Source organism: Mauremys reevesii, linkage group 2 (genome assembly GCF_016161935.1).
Source record: "Mauremys reevesii isolate NIE-2019 linkage group 2, ASM1616193v1, whole genome shotgun sequence".
NCBI lineage: Eukaryota > Metazoa > Chordata > Testudines > Geoemydidae > Mauremys > Mauremys reevesii.
The window spans coordinates 114,598,249-114,618,029 of NC_052624.1; the positions used below are offsets into that span (position 1 = coordinate 114,598,249).

Sequence of the window (19,781 nt, forward strand, 5' to 3'; positions counted from 1 at the left end):
ATAATTTGCAACACCAACTTTATTACCTTATTTGAATAAATATATGCTTGTTATACTTGCTAACAGCCCTGAAACTGGCTGTATTGTCTCTTGAACAAGGAACTAGACCCGGGAAAACTTGGCCACCTATAGATCTGTTAGTGTGAATCGTTAGTAAAAGAATTGGCTAGTGAACTTTCTCTGCCTGTTAACAATTTCCTAAGTATTGTGGAGAACCAGGGGGATAGGGACAAGGATAAAGGCGAAAATCAAAACCTAGCAACAATCTTAAAATTTTTTAGTGATAAGTAGTTGTTCTCCAAATGGTTCATAAGCTGTTTAGAAATAGCAGTCTGTGGCAGCTTAGATGTGCAAAACAGAATAAAAATTGAAAAACAAAGACATCCAGACACAAACAACTTTACAGCACAGTCACAATAAGTCAGTTCCATGTTTACAAAGCAAGTTCTTAAACATGGCTAGCAGTCAAGAAATGCCAATTTAGTTCTCAGTGCCCCACACATAAGACATGGAATGTTGATATACAGAGTGTGTGCATAATGTGTTCAGTCCACACCCTAAATCCTGGTCCAGGTTTGTTTCCATGTTCATTGGGAGTGGTAGGATCATTGATGGGGGCCTCCCAAAGAGAATTGGAGCTTTGTGTAGTTCCATGATCGAGCCCAGCTAGTCAGAGCCTATAGAGAATAACCTCCAAATGATCATGTTTATCAGTGCAGGTCAACTTATGTAAGGAAACCATTCCCACCTTCTCTTAGCGGGATATGGATCTGACTGGGGGATTGGGAGCATGGTAACAGTAGTTACAGGCTGTACTAATGTAGAGTTGTGTTTACAATGCTTCCTCCTTTGGGGCTATACCTCTAGCAAGTGTCCTAGGAACAGGCCTGATCTAATGCCACTGAAGTCAATGGAAAAATTCCCATTGACTTTGCTGGGCTCAGGATCAAACCCTAAGTTTTCTCTATGCAGTCACAGGTGGGATGCTAACTAGACCTGGCCTCCATCTCCAATCAACCAGGCTACATAGTAAAAAAAAATGTACAGGATGGATAAATGTTCTCCCACTCCTGATCACAAAGTATGCTGGAGCGGAATCCTGCCTCTAACCTCCTTTTTATTTTGGTAGCCTCCCCACTTCGCCTTCCACGGGTGTAGAGACAACTGTAGGCTTTAGCCTCTCCCTGCCCAGAAATTCAGGGATTGCATTAATAAATAAAGGAAACACTGAGTTTAGCACAGAACATTGTTTATCCCAGTTTACTAGAAGTGGACATATTTAGTCATGATACAATACTACTAATTATAGCATTACTTTTTAAAACTTAAGAAAATGAATGACTTACAAATCTGAAAAAGTTCCAAACAATGCTCTTCCCTCTGGGTTTGTGAAATGAATTCTTCTGCAACATCTATAAGCTGTACATTTGCACTTTTGTCCTTATGTACATGTAAAGTCATACACCTGTTGAGCTATGATTGTCACATTGTAATTAGGAACCATTTTTTAATACGATGTAGAGCACTGAAACTGTGCTCACTTACAGCACTGGTTGCCAATTCATCAAAATCTTTTTTATCAACTTCACCACCTTGGAAATCTGCCAGCACTCAGTTTGGCTGAGCAAATACATTAAAATTTTAACCATTGTCGCTTAAGTGACTTGCCACAAGATGTCAGAACACATTAGTATTAGAGCTCAGAGTAGCAGCCTTGTTAGTCTGTAGCAGCAAAAACAACGAGGAGTCCTTGTGGCACCTTAGAGACTAACAAATTTATTTAGGCATAAGCTTTCATGTGCTAAAACCCACTTCATCAGATGCATGGAGTGGAAAATACAGTAGGTTGCTCCTCTGCTCTAGGAAGATTCCCATAGGAAAAGCAGCTGTGGTGAGGGCAATACAAGCACGACCCCTCAGCCCTGGAATAGCAGGCAACCAGGACTTTGGGAGCCAAGGGATTGGTGTGTCTTGCTGGAGGGAGCAGAGCTGGAGAGCAGAAAAGGGCATTGGAGAAATTGTACAAAAGTCAGTGTCACGGCCAGGTCAGGGGCAGCCAGACCTAATGGTCAGAGCCAGAGTCCACACTCACAAGACAGGAGTTGAGTGTCAGCTGGGTCAGGATACTGGAAGGTCCGAAGTAAAAGACAAACTTGTGATCAGAACCACACATCGGATGCCACGAGTCGCACCGAGTCTGGATGCCAGGAAATCAAGCCGGGGGAGCGGGAGCAGGTAGCACACAGTCCAGAAGAGGGAGGTGCTTGGGTGTTCAGACAGCTTCCTGTTCCTGCTGCTGGCTTAAGGAGGGCCCGGGGGTCAATTAGCTAGTCTGGGACTCCACCAATAGGCCTCAGGGGTGGATCCTCAAAGTGGGGCTGGACTCCATGGGTCCTAGGTAAGCATTTGTCAGCAGGCTCCCAGGTGGAGGGCTGGAGTGTGTCTGCTCCTGTGAACCCTGCAGACCCGGGCTGAAGACCCATGGGTCATGACAATGAGTACTCTCTCTCCGCTCAAACTTTCTGCAGGAAACAGTCTCCAGGATCCTGGACACATCCTCTGAGAATAAAATGAAGATGTCATGATGAGAACTAGGTCTCTGTACCAGGGCTGGGATTGAAGGATAGGGAAAGTTTCCAGCGAGGCTATGTAGCAGGAGTCCCCTCTTTGTCGCAAAAGCCCCCAGTACCAAGAAGAGTGAACAGTTCTTACCCCCAGAAGATGCATAGGAACTTCCATCTGAGCCTCAATGAGACCCATGTTGCTTGGTTTGACAGGATGAGATCACCTGTCACCACTGCTCCCTGAGCTGGGCTGGCTGCAAGATACATCTGTGCGAGTGGCTGGGACAGAGCCTGGAAGGCAAATGTGACAATTAGGGTCCAGGCACCCCAGGAGGAGAACAGAGGGTCTGAAACCAAAAGACTAAGCAATTAAATCAACGGATTCAATAGAAAATTATTGTACCATCCAGGGACATCAAGTAAGGTCTGTTGGGAACGCTGAGAACACACTGGTCAAGAATATCCTTGTGTGATATAGGTCCGTGTGGGGTATAATGAGTTGTGTACTTGTGCTGGAAATAGGTTCTTAAAATATGATTTGGGATCAGACTTGATAAACAAGTTTGGCTTAGAGACAGGAATGTGGATTTATCTGTCTGGGTCAAGCTTTGTAAGCCATAGGCAATGAACATGCATTGACATTGAAGGTAAACAAAGCAGTCAAGTTAAGAAGTGGCAGCTTGGGGAACACACCGGGGGACCGAGTCTGCATCCCAGGAAGCTTTCCTGACTCTAGCACCACAGACAATGGACTTTGAGTAATAGAAGGGGAGCAAAAGACATTTGAATTCTCCATCACATAGGGAAGGGAGGGAAAAGCACCCGGAGGGCTGGAGATGCTGGTAACTTGATGTTAGTCTGGAAATTGCTCTGGCAAAGATTGTGACTTGCTAAGAATTAGTTTTAGTCACCACAAAGCGTGTTTTGTTTTGTTTGTAACCAAACTTATCTCCTTCTCTTGCTTAGTATCGTTCAAATCTGTTCTTTGTTACTACGCTTCCCAAAGCACCTCAGTGCTGTGTGTTCAAGTGAAGTGAGAGTCTCCAGCCTACCTAACAGGCTGAGGTGTGCCCTGTCTCTTTCGAGGCAGCAAACCTAATAATTTCTGTGAGTGTCCAGTAAGTTCATCTCTAATCCCCTCCCAGCCCCACAGCTTCCTCCCCACCCCAGCCTGAGCAGCCCCTCCCATCTCCCTATTCTCCCCACCACTCTCCAATATCAGGCTGTTTCCATAATGGAAGCAGGCTTGTACCAGTGTTCACTCACCGCTAGGGCCTGGCCTGGTGTCACAGCTGCCTTGCTGGGCTAGCACCGCTGCCGATAGTCGCTCTGGCAGTTTGTTGGCTGTCCTTTAGTCCGCTCCTTCCTGGGTCACGCTCATCCCAAACTAAAAGTTCAAAAATGTCTTTAACAGAAACAAGGCCTTCCGCCCTCTTGGGGGCACTTCCTCAGACTAACTTTGGCTTGGCCTGCCCTTGCTGGGCTTGGTAGCCCTTTCCATGATCTTGTATGGTACATCGTCTTCCTTGGGGATGGTGAGAGAACCCACTCCTGCCCTGGACACTAGGTTCTGGCCCAAAGCCCTGTACTGAACTGCTAGGCCTGCTCCTTTACTTTTCCTGCAGTTTTCCCTGGTTTCCCCTCAGGTGGGGCTCACTTTGAAATCAATTTTGGCCTAACTCCAGGCTTTACAGCCAACAGACCAAGCCATCCTGTTATATACCCTCCTTAAAATCCAGCCCAAACCAAGGGCAAGTTCTACTCTTGTCCAAGCTTCATCCCTCCCCATCTCGTCGCTGTCACCGGCTGCGCGCTTGTACAGCCTGGGCACTCAGCATCTCCAGCTCCACTGCCAGCTCGCTCACCAGAATTAAGAGGCAATCCTCCTCTTCTGCAGTATCCCAACGCTCTTCCTTCTGCCACTCATTCTCATTAACAGCTGCTTGGAGAGCCTTGTTCTGAAGCCACTAGCTTCTCCTATAGCCTTTTTGCTACTGCCGCTGCATCCCCCAAAACCTTTTCTGTCAGGGTCTAAGGATCCATCATGGACTGTTCCACCCTTGTGTTTGTCCCCACTTCAGTCTGCTTCATCTCTGTGCCAACCATTTCATCCTTCACCTCCCTGCAGAACCCGACAGGGTGTGTTGGTGGAGGGTCTGCAAAGTCCACGGCCATCCCTGCCACCTCCACATTGCCTGCCTCATGTGGATTTGTGCCAGAGGACACCTTCTCCTTTCTTTCTACCTTCTTGGGGCCCTGGCCCCTCCTTTTGCCACTCAGCAATTTCCTAAGCAGGCCTGTGTTTTGATATGGCCTGTTCTCTGCACCCAAAACAAAGAACTCTTGTCCCCATCTTGGCATTAGGCCACGCTTGTACACTTTCTCATGCCCTGCTCTCCTGGACTAACCTTCTCAGCACAGCCCAGGCATGCTCTCCGTGTCTGCTCTTTTTGTCCAGACATAGAATCACAGCCCTCTTGCTGGGCTAGCGTCCCCCATCAATGGTTGCTCCAGCACCATGGCAGTTTCTCTGCCTAGTAACTCAGCCTCCGGCCTGGTCACCACCTTTAGTCCACCCTTACTGGGCCCAGCTTGTCTCATACTAAAAGTCCAAAGAGGTCTTTCCACAGAAAAAAGTCCTTCTGTCATCGCCGGGGCTCTTGCTCAGCCTGCAGCCCCCTTGCTAGGCTTGGAACTCTCTCCGGGTGTTTGTATGCCCCCTTCTTTGGGCCAGCAGGGGAACCCAGCCCCACCCTGACACTGGTAGCAGCCCAGAGCCCTGTACCCAACAGCTTGGTCTGCTCCTTTCTCTTTGCTGCAGTTTTCCCTGGGCACTTCCTACCTCTCTTCTCAAGTTCCCCTCTAGGCTTTCCTTGCTGCTCTGAACTTCCTACCTCGTTCTCATTCCTGTTGATACCCCTGCTGGGCCGTATCACTACTGAAATCTGGCTCTTTAGGAGGAGGTACATAGTCCCTCTCAGGTAGGGCTCATTCTGTAATCAGCTTGGCTAGGCCCCAGGCTTTGCAGCCCAGGAGAAAGCACCCTGGTACAGGCCTGCTCTGCCCACTCCTACTGTTACTGGGCTGGGGTTCTTGCTCCCCATTTCAGACCTGGTTTCCAGAGGGGCTGAGTACACACAGGCCCCGCTGCTTGGAAATCGAGAGTGCTTGTTCTGGTGACTCTGACATTCAGGCCCTACATCATTCAGAGACTGACAGGTGTGGTGAGGAGGCTGGAGAAACCCCACTGCTGAGTGGAAGGAGGTCAAAGAGTCGGGACTCTGGGAGCTGAAGGGTTTGTTTGTTCTACTGCAGGGAGTGGAGTTGGGGAGCAGAGATGCCATGTGAACAAGACTGCAGGTTGCTCTTTTCATGCCTGAGGGGCTGGACACTCCTGCCAGAAACACTCTCGGGAGTCCAGGTTCGAGGACATCTCTGGGGAGCTTCTTTTAGGAGCAAAACAAAGGTGGCACATTGATGAAGATGTCTCTGTCCCAGGGCTGGGATCCAGGGACAGGGAAAGCTCCCAGCCAGGCTATGTATCAGGGATCCCATTTCTCCCCCAAAAGACCCCCATGGCCCGAGCTGCTGGTGCTGGGACAGGGATCTTCCACCTCCTGCCCTGGAGAGCTGGAAGATCCTCGGTGACTGGGCAGGGCAACGCCTTCTGCTGGGAATCAGGGCTGGGCTCCTGGTGCCGCTGCTGCCCACACAACAAGCCCCAGAATCACCCTGTCCGGCTCCCCTTCTGGGCTGGGTCCTGCCTGCCCAGCTGCATCCTGGGCCAGCTCTATTGGGACCTGGCCGCTGCCTCTCCCACCTCGGCACCTGCTCTGGGAGCTGGTTTCCTCTGACAGAAGGCTGAGCACTTCTACCTCCTGACCTGGCTGAGAGCTGCTTCCCCGCCAGTGGAGACGGAGAGGCCGCTCTGCTTCTGAGGAAGGTGGCAGCTGCTTTCCTCAGGCTCTGGGGCCACCTGCAGAGCCTTCTTCCTCAACATCCTCAGGAGCCTGGACATCCTGGAACCGAGCGGGGAGCAGGTGTGAGTCTGGGGTCAAGGCAGCCTCTCACTAATGGGCCTTTTCAGTCCCTCCCCATCCCTGCTGCAGTCAGAGCAGCTCCTCCTCCCCACACAGGGGTGCAGGGAGTGCAAGCTACACACACGGGCAGGAGTTCATTGCATGATCTGCTCCCAATGTTCCCCTTCGTCATTCCTGGTGCTGCAATAACTGGGGAGTCTCATCCTTTTCGAGCACTGGGGTCAGTCACAAAGACCATTGGTTACTTTGCACAAGCAGCTCCCTCCTGCCATCCCAGGCCACACTCCCCCCTCCCAGGCTAGAGAAGGAGCAGAACCCAGGGGTCCTGACTTCTCCTGGGAAACCATTCGCCACATCAAAGTCCCTAGGCATAGCAAGCCCAGGGCCCCCTCCTTTCCCATTGATTTCCATGCTCAGCAGCTCACAGGACTCTCAGCCTGGGGAACAGTTTCTCACAAGGGAAGGGCTGGGAGCCCCATTGCTGGGACATTTTCAAACACTGGAGACGGCTCTGGAGAAGCCCCTGCCAGGTCTGAGAGCGAGGGGCTCCTGGGGAAAGTTTGCAAATCAAATCTCCTTTGAGAAAGATTCTTTCCCCCTGTTTCTGCCTCTCTCCAGACAGACAGAGGATGCCACAGAGGAACCCTAATGCCACTCACTTGCTCTAGGTGATGGAGTGATGGATGGCGGATGTTCATCCTCCTCCTCACTCCCCAAGCCCAAGGCAGGCTGGAGACGGTGGTGACCTGAGGAGTTACCCTGCCCAGCCAGCAGGCAGGGTGATGACACTGAGCGATCGACTGGCTGTGAAAACAAGAGTCTGTCTTATTGCCAAGGGACGGAGAAACTTAGCCAGCAGCAGGGGGTGCAGAACACTGCCCTAGTGCGGGGGTAACAGAGCCTCTCAGCTCCTGACATCCCGGCACTTTACACACCTTCCTGGAGCCTCCCAACCCCCCTGGACTGTAGGAACAGGACCCCAACCCTACTGGTGAGAAGCAGGCCTGGGGAGGGGAAGCTACTGCCTCAGGGTCACGCCAAGTGTCAGAGGCATGGATGGGGCCCAGCAGTCCTTATTTCCAGGCCCCTTCACTACCCACTGCTGCACACTCCCTCCCACAGCTGTAATTACAACCAGGTCCTCATGGCCAGTCCCCCTGCCTTTGAGAGGGAGTGTGCTCTGCTGTAGTGATTGGAGCAGGGCATTGGTAGGCAGGACTCCTGGGTTCCATTGCTGGTTTTCCTATTGACCTGTGGGACTTTGGGCAAGTTGCTCCCTGTCTCTATGGCTCAGTGAGACTCACATCCCTGAATGGGCTTTAAAAAAGACAATGGTTAAAATTTAGCCCCAAACATTTCTTCTATCCACAGACCAGCCATTTTAGCAACGTTTAGAATTCCTTGGTCCTCAACACCTGGAAACACCCCTTTCTCCTTCGCAGAGGGCTTTAATGCCCCTTCTCACCCAGGCTCACTGCTGCCTGGAGTTAGAGAATTGTCCCTATTCCCATGGGACAGATGGGCATCCTGAGGTACAGAGAAGGGAAGCAACCTAACGAAGGTCCCACACAGCCAGTTGGTGGCAGAGCCCAACAACAGTCCTGACTCCAGTTCTAACTAACAGACAAGAAGCCCCCAGAGGCAGGGATAGAGCCCAGGAATCCAGATGGTGGGAATATTCTCATTGAAACTGTTTTCTGTCAGGAAATCCCATTCAGACTAAACCATTTTTTTCCTGAAAATGTAACAAGTTGGATGGAAATTCTTTGCAAAAATATTTGTAAGTGTGTTAAATGGTCTCATTGCACATGAAGAGGAGACACTTTGATTTAGAAAATTAGATGAGATGCTTCAATGTGAGCTAAGTAGTTGCTGCTCTTGACAATTTCAAAATAATAAAATACAAATAAAATAGAACCTTTCAGCTATTATATTACGTCATAATATGTGACTCAATGTGATAGAACACCTCATATTATGCACTGTTCCCAGTCACACTCTCCAATGGATCTCCAACCTCCACCCACTGTGATGTAGGTAGGAGAGGATTGTTATCTCTACTTGACAGAGGGAGAAAAGAAACTAAGGCTGAGAAAGGCGAAGTGACTTGTCTTAGGTCACACAGCCTGTGAGTGGCAGAGTTGGGAATACGACCTAGGAATCCAAACTAACCGTCACATCTTGAATTTCATACATTGAATGATCAGAAGAAAGTGCTCTCAAATGAGCTCCAGACCAACAACAGTTCATAGTAATTATTCAGCAAATATTTTAGGAGAACTGGAATGATAGAGAGAATCATGAACTGCTCACAGACAATTAATTCAGAGAAGCAGCAAAATTACTCAAACAGCTCATTGGTTATGACTTATTTGCTTGGTCTTAAAAGAGAACAGCAAGGACCTGAATCTCCTCCCTGTCAATAGCCCCCTGCTCCTCCAATCAGGGTAGAGACTGAGGGGTGGGAGGCTGAGCGTTCTCACCAAAGAGCCCAAAGGATGGCCCAGGTCACCACCGGAGGGGTTCACTGTAGATGTAAATATTCCAGCCCCACATTTGTGGGTGGGCCTCCCAAATGGGAGCTGCAGTGAATTTCCCCAGGCCCCCAGCCCCTGATGGTGGACCAGGAGCAGGGAAAAGGACAAAAGAAGCAAGAGAAAGGAGGGAGGGATGGAGAAAAAGTAAAACCAAAAAGGACAAACCCCAATGTCCCCAGTGATTCTAAGGGACAAAGTCCTCGGTGGGGAATAAAATTCTGCCACCTTAAGCTAGTGTTTTCCATGCCTAGAATTCAGCTGGCACCAGATGGATCAGACTGAACAGGTTCCAAACCTCTCAGAGGCTCTTACCTTCTAAACAGCGATGTCTCTTTTCTAGTAAAATCAGTAAAAGGAAAGGAGAAAACTCCAAAGAGGTTCCTTCTCACGCTCACGTATGTGAACCAGAATTCTCTCTCAGTCCTCAAGGAGAGACCTCGAGAAGGAGACTTGCTGAGGCAAAGCCACAGGAGTCTCCAAGGTTTCCCTGGCCCTGCACCCCGGTCCTGCCTGGCTGATGTCAGCATCTCTCTGTGAGGTCACCACCTCCCCGTCACCTTTGACCAATAGGCTGACGTCCTGCCAATGGCCCTTGTGATGTCACTGCCACACCCACCTCTCCCCTGCAGGGCTGATGTCCCATCCCAGCCAGCCCCTTTGGATGTTTGAGCTACTCCCTGTGGATCACCCCACTCAATGACTGTTGATTCTGGGTATCTATCAGGCTATACATTAAAACATTAGAGGCTGCTTCCCATGCTATACTCAGTTTTTCATAAATTAGTAGACTTTCAAGCCAGAAGGGACCATTAGAGCATCTAATCTGACCCTCTGCATACCACAGGCCTCCTGTATGGCACAGTAGCTAGTTTTTGACCAAACACATTCCAGAAAGGCATCTAGTCTTCATTAAAAGACCTCAAGAGATGGAGAATTCACTACTTCCCTTGGGAGTTTGTTCCTGTGGTGAATCATCCTCGCTGAATATTTGTGCCTTATTTCTAATATGAATTGGTCTCTTTTCAGTTTCCAGCCATTGGGTCTTGTTATGCCTTTCTCGGATAGATTAAAGAGCCCTTTAATACCTGATATTTTCTCTCCATTAAGGCACTTCAACACTTCAATGAAGTCATCCTTCAATTTTCTTTTCATAAGCTAAACAGGTTGAGCTCTTTCTATAGCTCACTACAAGGCATTTTTCTCCAGCCCTCAAAACATTTAGTGGCTCTTTGCTGCCCCGTTTCCAATTTCTCAACATCTTTTTCAAATGAGGACACCAAAACCGGATTCCGTATTCCAATATCAGTCTCATTGATACTGTGTCACCTCCCTATCGTACTCATGGCTCTGCTCATATGTCTAATGATGGCTTTAGCCCTGTTCATCGCAGCATCACACTGGGAGCTCATGTTGAACAGCTTGCCCAGTACAGCCCCTAAATCTTTTTCAGAGTCACTGCTTTCCTGGATACACTTCCCCGTTCTGTAGGTGTGGCCGGCATGCCTTGCTGCTAGGTATAGGACCTTGCATTTGGCTCTGTTCAAACTTGTTTTGTTTGAATGGGATCTGGATTGCTCTCTATCACTGCCTTGTCCTTATCATTAATTACCACTCTGCTAGTCACCCACCAATCTTATCAGCAGTGATTTTATATTGGCTTCCAGTTCATTGATAACAATTATTTTCAAGAATTAGTCCTTGACAGCCTCTTCAGATCCCTAGTGCCCAGTACCTGCTCCCCACAGCACAGTGGGAAAAGGCCATCAGCCCAGCTGTTCCATAGGGCCTAAGCACAGAACAAACACATGCTTAGGAATTGTGTTGTCGATAGGCTCTGAACAACATGTGGGCGTCAGCAACTTACAAATGGGCTACAGACCTAGAGTATAGACAGGCCCCAACTGTGTCTCAGCCTCACACTCTGTAAAATGGGAATAATAACCAAAACCTTGATTAGCTCCATTTTATAATTGAGGAAACTGAGGCACACAGAGGCAAAGGGATTTGCTCATGTCAAAAAGCCAGGAATAGAAAATGGTAGGTCTGCTGATAGCCAGTCCTGGGCCCTGGCCCTGGTTATCCTGGCCTCTCTGCTCCAACTTTTGTCACAGCCAAGTACAGGTTTTCTTCTTCTCCATGTCCTTTAACTTCACATCACTGCAGAGGAAAGATTTTCTGTTAGTCCGCTGGCTTTAATGCATGTGGATGTCGTTCCAAAAGATGTGCTATGGCTCAGTCACATGTCATCGGTTTTCTGGAGGAACCACTCGGTGACATTCTAGGTGCAGTGTTATACAGGAAGGTCGACTAGATGGACATAATGGTCCTTTCTGACCTTAAATTTTTTCTCTGCTAGGAAGAGAACTTCGGACATTTTTTCTCTAGCCTGGTCTACACTACGCGTTTAAACCGGTTTTAGGAGCGTAAAACCGATTTAACGCCACAACCGTCCACACTAGGAGGCACCTTATATCGATTTTAATGGCTCTTTAAACTGGTTTCTGTACTCCTCCCTAACGAGAGGAGTAGCGCTAGTATCGGTATTACCATATCGGATTAGGGTTAGTGTGGCTGCTGATCGACGGTATTGGCCTCCGGGCGGTATCCCACAGTGCACCACTGACCGCTCTGGACAGCAATCTGAACTCGGATGCAGTGGCCAGGTAGACAGGAAAAGCCCCGCAAACTTTTGAATATTTCCTGTTTGCCCAGCGTGGAGCTCCGATCAGCACGGGTGGTGATGCAGTTAAAAATCAAAATAAAGAAAGAGCTCCAGCATGAACGATGCGGACGTGATCGCTGTAAGGGCAGGCAAAACTGTTCTATCAGTGCTCCGTTACAGAAGACGAAATTCAAAATCATTTTTTAAATATCTCCAGACAGATGCCATAGCAGGGACTCAGCGCACTGCTGCGTGGCAAGCATAACGGAAAGCCAAAGAACCAAATGGACGCTCATGGACTGGAGGACTCAAGCTATCCCACAGTTCCTGCAGTCTCTGAAAAGCATTTGCATTCTTGGCTGAGCTCCAAATGCTTCTAGGGTCAAAAACAGTGTCCGCGGTGGGTCAGGGCATAGCTAGGCAATTTACGCACCCCCCACCCACCCCCAGAAGTGAAAGGGAAAACAATCCTGTCTTGACTCTTTTACATGTCACCCTATCTTTACTGAATGCTGCAGATAGACGGGATGGTGCAGCACTCAACACCAACATCCTTGCTCCCCCCCCCCCCCGCCATGGGTGGCTGATGGTACAATAAGACTGATACCCATCATCATCATCAGCCTATTGGCACATAGGGGCAGTGCAAAAGGACTGGTAACCATGCGTACTAGCATCGGTCAGGTCGATCAAGGGCGCTTGGTCCTAATTTTTCCTGGTAGATGGTGCAGTATGGCTGATATCCATCATCGTCATAGCAACAGGGGGCTGAGCTCCATCAGCCCCCACCCTTCATGTGTAAAGAAAAGATTCAAGTGCCCCTGAACTAGCAGAGGGATGCTGGGCTCCTCTCCTACACACTCCTTACTGTTCTGTCTGGACTATCATAGCAGCTGGAGGCTGCCTTCACTAACAAGTCACTGTGTCTTATTCCTGCATTCTTTATTACTTCATCACACAAGTGGGGGGACAATGCTACGGTAGCCCATGAAGGCTGGGGGAAGAATGAAATGAACAGGTGGGGTTGTTGCAGGAGCACCCCCTGTGAATAGCATACAGCTCATAATTTCTGCAGGATCTGACACAGAGCAGCTGTGCTCTCTGGTTCTCTGATACAGTGGTTCTCTAGTACACTTGCCCATATTCTAGGCAGGACTGATTCTATTTTTAGATACCAAAAAGGAGGGATTGACTCAGGGAGTCATTCCCAATTTTGGCTTTTGCGCCCCTGGTTAAGAGCAGCCAGGGGCACTTATGACAGCAGCAAATGGAACAGTGCAAAAGGACTGGTAGCCATGATCATCTTATTACCAATTTATGGATTGGTAGATGGTGCAGTATGGCTGATAACCATCTCTGCTGTCATGCAAAAGCAAAAGCATGCTGCTGTGTAGCGCTGCTGAATCGCCTCTGTCAGCGGCATCTAGTACACATACGGTGACAGTCACAAAAGGCAAAACAGGCTCCATGATTGCCATGCTATGGCATCTGCCAGGGCAATCCAGGGAAAAAAGGCGCGAAATGCTTGTCTGCCGTTGCTTTCCCAGAGGAAGGAGTGACTGATGACATTTACCCAGAACCACCCGTGACAATGATTTTTGCCCCATCAGGCACTGGGATCTCAACCCAGAAATGCCAAGGGGCGGGGGAGGCTGCGGGAACTATGGGATAGCTACGGGATAGCTACCCACAGTGCAACGCTCCAGAAATCGACGCTAGCCTCGGACCATGGACGCACACCACCGATTTAATGTGTTTAGTGTGGCCGCGCGCACTCGATTTTATAAAATCTGTTTTACAAAACCAGTTTATGCAAATTCGGAATAGTCCCGTAGTGTAGACGTACCCTCTCATTCACTTTCAGTTGGAATAATTTAATCCAGTCCAAAGAATTTCATCTTCCATTGTGTCTTCAGCACCTTTCATAGCAGTTACTGGAAAAGACAGGGCAGTTTAGGTGATGGTGCAGATAGTCTAACTAGTTTAGGCTCTCAGGCCAGACACCTACAGGCGAACGTGATTATCTGGAGCAGTTTCTCTGTATGGACCGTGTCCCTCTCCTCCTTGGCTCTTATGAAAGCAAGGTGCTCTTTGCTCCTCCTTACCCCATCTCCAAAAGCTCCTGCATGGTCCTCTTCCTTCTGGCCCACTGCTGGCCACTTGTAGCACCTGCAGTCCCAGGCAGCAGGCTTGGCCTAGCAGGTGTGGAAGTGTCTTCCAGTGGAATGAAACACAGGCTATATTCATTGTATTGCCATATGGGAGGGAGGAGAGAGAGAAAGAATCCCCTACTTTGCTTTCTGTCTGCCCACAAGATCATGATTTGCAATACTGTGGGATGCTTCTATATATCTCTTTCATAAATTCTTATGTACACTCCATCTCACTTCTGTCCTTGGAAGATTCACACACGCACAAGCCCAACCAATGCAGGTGTGTGAGTAACCCTGATTTTACTTTAAATGAATATAAAAATTAAGATGCTGGATCTGGCTGATTCAGGGAAGGCTGAAGTTGTGTTTTGGGGACATTTACCAATACTGGCTCTGACTTTGTTTGTGGCAGAGGAAGCCCTTAATATCCTAGAAATACTGGAAAACCTAGAAATTTTCAAGGCATGTGGTGAGATCCCATCAAAGTATGCAGAGGAGCTATTCAGAGAAATGGTGCATGTACAGCACATCAGTGAGTGCAAAGCTTTATAAAGCTACCGGGGACAGGGGGAGGGTGATCTACAAAAGTTCTCCCTACTCAGATATCTGAAAAAGTCATCTAGAATTCATGCTCCATGAAAAACTTCCAAACCTCGCCTTCCAGGAGCAGAAGGAAATCAGGATGAAAATTAACACACTCTTGTATTAGAATGCAGCCTTCTGCAGGCAGCAGAGTGGATTCTCTCCAACCTTCCTCCCAAGCCCAGCAACAGAAAATCCAGGATGACACCGGATAAAAGAAGGCCTGCTGCACGAAGCATCAGCTAAAGTCGCCTTCCAAGGAGTTAAGGAGAAGCCAAGATTAAAACAGATTCAAAATTCACATTGTTACTGCTAGGTGGGGTAATAATTTCCTACCCAAAATATGCATCTGCAGCATTAGATCAATGTAGCCAATGTAGCAAAAAGCTCTACTTGCAAAAATAGGCCTTCAGGCCTGCTGAGCTTGTTAGCCATTAACAGTATGGAAAGCTGTAACTTCAAGGTTCTCCCCCTCTGTTTGGACTTGTGATGGAAAATACAAACCCCACACTGGGCAAGAAGGGGTTAAGGAGCTGCTCTGGTTTCAGCCAGCCCCACCCCAACACACCTTCAGGGGATACACAGACTGGGGGAGGATTTAAAAGGGAGCAGAACAGCTCACTTGAAAGCTAGAGAATCTGTAGCCTTCCTCAAAGAAGGGAAATAGCCACACTGGCTCTAGAAAGAGCAGGAGCAGCACAGACAGGTGAGCTTCACCCAGACCAAGAGAATGTCCCAAGAAGAATAGACTGCTTGCTGAGCCATTTCGCAGCCAGGGAAGAAAGAGGCAAGAACCTGCTGCAGGAGAGACCTTCTTCAATCCAGTCCCAGCTACTAAGAGTCAGCTTGGGGGAAGAGAAGGATTTCAGGCAGTGAAGACCATCAGAGGGGTGTCCCCTCCTGGGCTAAAGAGAACAAATGCTGAGTTACAGGGGATTGTTCCTGCTATGATAATGAGCAGAGCTGGCTTTAGGCCAATTTGCCCGATTCCCCTGAATCAGGCCCCGTGCCTAAGAGGGCCCCGCGCCCAAGCCCCAGTACAGCATACCGGCAATAGCCGGTGCGCCGCACCCGGGTGGCCCAGCTTCCCCAGGGAGCAATTTAAAGGGCCTGGGGCTCTCAGCAGGCCCTTTAAATTGCCACCAGAGCCCCACTGCTGGAGCCCTGGGGTAGGGCTGCAGGGCTCAGGGGGCTGTTGCTTCTGCCGCCCCGGCCCTTTAAATAGCCGCTGGAGCCCCACTGCTTTCCCAGGGCTCCCGCGGCTATTTAAAGGGCTGGGACGCTAGAAGCAGGGGAGCCCTGGGCCCTTTAAATAGGCCCTGGGCTGCTGCTGCTGCTACCCTGGTGGGGGAGGCAGGAGGAGGGGGCACTTACTGTACAGGGTGGGCTGTACCCCCTGTACCCGCACCCCCTGCCTGCAGCCAGCCCCTGCTGCACCCCCTGCCCACACCAGCCTCGCACCCCCTGCCCCGCCTGAGGTGTACAATAAAGTTCCTCTTAACCAACTTGGTATTTATAATATATGATGCAATGTACATAATATACAATTTTGTTATTAATTATATAGTTATGGAAAGTAAATAATACATGGAAGAAATGAGAGGCATTTTTACATGGGTTTTTTTTTTTTTTTGTCATCCCTTCCGGGGCCCCGATGAAAATGTTTGAATTGGGCCCCGCACTTCCTAAAGCCAGCCCTGATAATTAGATAGTGTAAAAATGACATTCAACAGCTATTATTTGTTGTTTTTAACTCTAAACACCCCCACCCCCAACTCCACCAAAAGTTGTTTATCCTCCCTTCAGAGAATGCCCAGTGTCACCTTTGTTCAATTGCCCTTTTTTCATGTGGTGGGGGAAGGAGGCTGCTGGAATGAATTTTACAAACACTTTTTGCAGTGTTCCCCAGCTCTCCTTGGGGGCATGTTCTGATTGCAAGGAGTGTGGTGGTTTATTTCCTATTCTCCAGAGCTTTACCATGGGGAGACTGTTGCTTGTTCAGATACTTTGATGGATTTATTTCTCTGGTACTGGATGGATTTGCTGTTGTTTATGGTGTGTTCTGGCAGGATTATATAGGGGTTTGGCTCGTCCTGAGCCCTTCTTTGTGAAGCACCTTGAGCATGTCACAAGCTGGAAAAAATCCTGACCTCTGGTTTTCTGGGAAACTAGGTAAACTTTGTGTGTGTAACAAAAGAAATATTTAATAAAAGCTGAAGGTTACAGAGGCCTTGTAGTTCTACGCAATGTCTGTGTCTCCCTTACTTTTCTTTTTTCAGCATAAACAGGTTGTGCCTACCCCCATGTGGCTCTTTTGGAGTGTTGCAAGCAGTTTATTTGTTAGATGCCACAATTACTGCTCTCGCAGAATAAGGGGATTCATATAATGGAATGGGAAAAGAGAAGCGATGTAAGCATGGAATTACTCACAAATAAATAATAGTTTGTTCTAGTCATTTCTTCCCCACCCCATGTTTTCTCTTGAGGTATGCTCTGTTTCTAGCATGACTAGCTTTTTGCGAGGAGTGGTTTGGGAAATCTCTTGACTGATAGAGGTAGGACTCTACCTTCATTTATAGAGGGTTATTTCGAAAGCACTCTATGATCTCACAGGGATGGAATTGCTACAAGACTCTTGTACATGGGCCTCAATTCTACAAACAATTATGTATGTGGCTTAATTTTACTGAGCTGAATGATACTAGGCAAAATTAAGCATGTGCCTAAGTGTTTGCAGCGTCAGAGCATTAATTATCCCATCTTCAAATACAATACATTTTTTTTGGCCTGTTGTTAAAGTTCTTGTTTCCTACAAAAATCCACTAATCCCCGTAGTCTTTATGTTGAACTATATGTTGCTGCTTGTACATGAAGCTCATTTGTCACAATGAGTGTCTCAAGATTGCAGTAACGTAAGAACACATGAACCTTACCACTGGTGTAGCAAAAAATACATATCAAAGCAGTGCTGGGAGCAGAGGCAGATCATAGTTTTGTGGGTCCCTGGGTCAGAGCAAGTGGGGCCCCTCCCCATCCCTTCCACTTGTAGTCATCCTCTCCCACCCCTCTCCCAGAGCTCCTGCTGGGGAAATGGGGTTGGAGCACAGGAAAGCCCATTTTTCCAGGGGCCCTGATTGGTTGGGGTCCCTGGGCACGGGCCCCATTGGCCCAGTGGCTAATATGCCAATGGCTGGGAGAGCCCCCAAATTCAGAGTTTCGATAAATATCCTCAAACTTGGACACTTATCTGAACCTATAGAGCCACTGCTCTACTAAACGTACCCTCTAGCAGTTGTTGTCTTGTCTTGTTAGGAGGGATGCTTAGCCTCCTCGACAGTGTGAGTTGGAGCAGACAGGAAGCCATCTCCTTCCTCATGCTGCCCCATGCAGACACAATTCTATTCTGCCCCATCTTTGATAATGGAAATTAGCAGGGACAGAAGCACCATGGGGTGGAGCAGTTAGGAATTCTAGTTTCTGATCCCTTCCTCAAGATGCTTGCTGCAAGGTGCGTGCAGAATGTACAGCCCAGAGACAGAAGCAGAAAAGTTTTAGCCAGGCTTAGAACAGCAAGCAGACCTCCCTCCTAAACTCCAGAGCATTAAATATCCAATGTCTGATAAATACACAGACATGCACTCACACACAAACCAAAAACTAATTGAGCTACATGTTGCATAAGTAAACAAGAGACAGTTTGCTTTAGTTACCTGTATTTTTAAGTACTTGGGAGAGGGGGCATGGATCAGTGCTCCCATCCCATTCCCCCCTGTCAGTACCCAGGTTGAGGAAGCTAATGATCCAACAATAGGACCAAATTTGGTGATTAATCCTGGTCACGTGCCACCTGGGGTATGTTGTGCGTATGCTAAGAAGAAGAATACTTGGGAGGTGCTCAGATACTGCAGTGATGCGATCTAAGGGAGTCAAGGGCAATTCTAAGCCAGAGTGTAACACTCAGTGAGGTGGGTGGACATTCCCATCCCCCTCGTTGCTCCTCTGCATTTTTAGCTCCTCATGAACTTGTTTTCTCTCGGCCTTTCTGCTTTCTTTTCTGTTTCTCTCTGTAACACCAGCTCACCACCTTGTTTTCATATAATCAAAATGCCAAAGTAGCAGACTAACACTGAGTCAGAGCCTTCAGGAAGGATGTTGTTTGTTTTGCTTAAAACAATTGGAGTTCCAGGAACATACTACATCCTTTTCAGATACTGTATGAGACAATGTTTCCAACTCTCACAATCTTCTTGCAACACTGTTATAATATTTGGTGTTTTTCCAAAAGTCCCACCTCCTGGAATCCTGTAATTACATGAGAATCTCAGCTTTCAATTTTTTTAAACTAGTAAGTTTCTAGCTTTCAGGTGGCAGAGAAAAGTATGAAAATGCACCATAAAGGTTCAAAAGCCAGAAGGCAAATAAAAAGAATCCCACATTTTTTCATTTTAGAAAAAATCTCATGATTTTGGGGCCCTGACTCATGATTTTGGAATGCCTTGGATTGACAATACATACCAGTGAATAAACACCAAAAGACATTTCAAATGAAGTCCAATTACATTTCTATGCTAGATGGCAGTATTGCTCTTCCCAAAATAATGTGCAGTATCATACTATCTAACAGACAATTTAGCATTATTTTTTTTTGGTTTGGGATGTAACTGAACATAATGTAGTATAATGTAATTTCTGCAAAATTAGAACATTTTGTGCCTAATGAAGCCTCATTTTTAATATTCTTAATACCATAACAGCATTATTGAACATGTGTATATAATCAGTTAAAACATCAGAGGAAACAGAGAGGTTATAGTCAAAGTTGCATGGCTTTAACTCATGGTGTGATTTTTAAATTGGTTTAATTAACCAATTCTAGACAAGGCTATAGTGCTTGGAACATTAAGGAGGTTTATATTTTGTACGGCCTTCTCTTTTATAAGAGCATTTATGTGTCTGGTCAGAATATTTGGTCTAGTAGTTGCTGCTTCATTTGCATAAGTTTAAAAATGTTGCCATTAATCATTTTAAACAGCAGCACAGGAAAAGGAAGAAATGAAGCTTGTTTTGTGACGTGTTTGTCTTGGTAAATCCTGTATTACAACATTCTAGTTCATATATATTTTTTTCTCAACATTTTTAGTAACACCGACTCTATATTAGGCCTGGTCTACACTAAGCGTTTATACCAAATTTAGCAGCGTTAAACTGAATGAACCCTGCACCCGTCCACACAACAAATCCCT

The 19,781-nt window shown here is 47.6% G+C and overlaps 2 long non-coding RNA genes across 2 annotated transcripts; both read right to left on the bottom strand.

Moving 5' to 3' along the window:
* Positions 1–1,799: 1,799 nt before the first annotated feature.
* LOC120396832 lies at positions 1,800–3,911 on the bottom strand. The gene is made up of 3 exons (XR_005593429.1): positions 3,831–3,911; positions 2,713–2,855; positions 1,800–2,559 (listed from the first exon to the last, which is right to left on the bottom strand). It is a non-coding gene; the product is annotated as an uncharacterized LOC120396832 (long non-coding RNA).
* Positions 3,912–9,614, bottom strand: LOC120396831. The gene is made up of 3 exons (XR_005593428.1): positions 9,454–9,614; positions 7,264–7,408; positions 3,912–6,583 (listed from the first exon to the last, which is right to left on the bottom strand). It is a non-coding gene; the product is annotated as an uncharacterized LOC120396831 (long non-coding RNA).
* Positions 9,615–19,781: the final 10,167 nt, after the last annotated feature.